The sequence below is a fragment of the Hyperolius riggenbachi genome, chromosome 7 (genome assembly GCF_040937935.1).
Source record: "Hyperolius riggenbachi isolate aHypRig1 chromosome 7, aHypRig1.pri, whole genome shotgun sequence".
Lineage (NCBI taxonomy): Eukaryota > Metazoa > Chordata > Amphibia > Anura > Hyperoliidae > Hyperolius > Hyperolius riggenbachi.
In genome coordinates this window covers 156,414,112-156,416,611 of record NC_090652.1, presented here as the reverse complement: position 1 = coordinate 156,416,611, position 2,500 = coordinate 156,414,112, and positions in this window count along the sequence as shown.

Here is a 2,500-nt window from a genome sequence, read left to right as displayed (position 1 = left end):
CAAAGTGTATTATACAGGCTGCCTCCTGCCCTGGTGGTCCCAGTGTCCGAGGGACCACCAGGGCAGGCTGCAGCCACCCTAGTCTGCACCCAAGCACACTGATTCTCCCCCCCCCTGCCCCCTGATCGCCCACAGAACCCCTCAGACTCCCCCCTGCCCAACCCCCAGACCCCTGTTTGCACCCAATCACCCCCCTAATCACCCATCAATCACTCCCTGTCACTATCTGTCACTGCTATTTTTTTTATCAGGTCCCTAACTGCCCCCTGCTCCCTCCTGATCACCCCCCCACCCCTCAGATTCTCCCCAGACCCCCCACCCCTGTACTGTATGCATCTATCCCCCCTGATCACCTGTCTATCACCTGTTAATCACCCATCAATCACCCCCTGTCACTGCCACCCATCAATTAGCCCCTAACCTGCCCCTTGCGGGCAATCTGATCACCCACCCACACCAATAGATCGCCCGCAGATGCGACGTCTGATCACCTCCCAAGTGCAGTGTTTACATCTGTTCTCTACCCTAAACACCCACTAATTACCCATCAATCACCCATCAATCACCCCCTATCACCACCTGTCACTGTTACCCATCAGATCAGACCCTAATCTGCCCCTTGCGGGCACCCAATCACCCGCCTACACGCTCAGATTGCCCTCAGACCCCCCCTTATCAATTCGCCAGTGCAATATTTACATCTGTTCTTCCCTGTAATAACCCACTGATTACCTATCAATCACCTGTCAATCACCTATCAATCACCTATCAATCACCCATCAATCACCCATCAATCACCCCCTGTCACTGCCACCCATCAATCACCCCCTGTCATTGCCACCCATCAATCAGCCCCTAACCTGCCCCTTGCGGGCAATCTGATCACCCACCCACACCAATAGATCGCCCGCAGATCCGACGTCTGATCACCTCCCAAGTGCAGTGTTTACATCTGTTCTCTACCCTAAACACCCACTAATTACCCATCAATCACCCCCTGTCACTGCTACCTATCAGATTAGACCCCTATCTGCCCCTAGGGCACTCAATCACCCGCCCACACCCTCAGAACGCCCTCAGACCCCAGCCCTGATCACCTCGCCAGTGCATTGCTTGCATCTATTCCCCCCATTAATTACACCTTGAGACACCCATCAATCACCTCCTGTCACCCCCTAGCACACCTACCCATCAGATCAGGCCCTAATTTGCCTCGTGTGGGCTCCTGATCACTCGGCCAAACTCTCAGACCCCCTTCCGATCACCTCCCCAGTGCATTGATTGCATCTATTTTCCCCTCTAACCACCCCCTGAGACACCCATCAATCACCTCCTGTCACCCCCCTAGCACTCCTATCCATCAGATCAGGCCCAATACAACCTGTCATCTAAAAGGCCACCCTGCTTATAACCGGTTCCACAAAATTCGCCCCCTCATAGACCACCTGTCATCAAAATTTGGACAATTGTGTGTAAAAAAAAAATCAAACAATTGTCATTTACAGAGATATTTCTCCCACCCAGCATGGGTATGTGTAAAAATACACCCCAAAAAACATTATACTACTTCTCCTGAGTACGGCAATACCACATGTGTGGCAATTTTTTACAGCCTAACTGCGCTAAGGGGCCCAAAGTCCAATGAGCACCTTTAGGCTTTACAGGGGTGCTTACAATTTAGCACCCCCCAAAATGTCAGGACAGTAAACACACCCCACAAATGACCCCATTTTGGAAAGTAGACACTTCAAGGTATTCAGAGAGGAGCATAGTGAGTCCGTGGCAGATTTCATTTTTTTTTTTGTCGCAAGTTAGAAGAAATGGAAACTTTTTTTTTTTTTTTTTGTGTCACAAAGTGTCATTTTCCGCTTACTTGTGACAAAAAATAATATCTTCTATGAACTCACTATGCCTCTCAGTGAATACTTTGGGATGTCTTCTTTCCAAAATGGGGTCATTTGGGGGGTATTTATACTATCCTGGAATTCTAGCCCCTCATAAAACAAGTCAGGTGGTCAGAAAAGGCAGAGATGCTGGAAAATGGGAAAATTCACTTTTTGCACCATAGTTTGTAAACGCTATAACTTTTACCCAAACCAATAAATATAGGCTGAATGTTTTTGTTTTTTTCATCAAAAACATGTTTGTCCACATTTTTCATGCTGTACGTATACAGAAATTTTACTTTATTTGAAAAATGTCAGCACAGAAAGTTAAAAAAATCATTTTTTTGTCAAAATGCATGTCTTTTTTGATGAATATAATAAAATTAAAAATCGCAGCAGCAATCAAATAGCACCAAAAGAAAGCTTTATTAGTGACAAGAAAAGGAGCAAAAATACATTTAGGTGGTAGGTTGTATGAGCGAGCAATAAACCGTGAAAGCTGCAGTGGTCTGAATGGAAAAAAAGTGCCTGGTCCTTAAGGGGGGTAAAGCCCACGGTCCTCAAGTGGTTAACTTTCTGTGCTGACTTTTTGCAAATAAAGTACAATTTCCTAT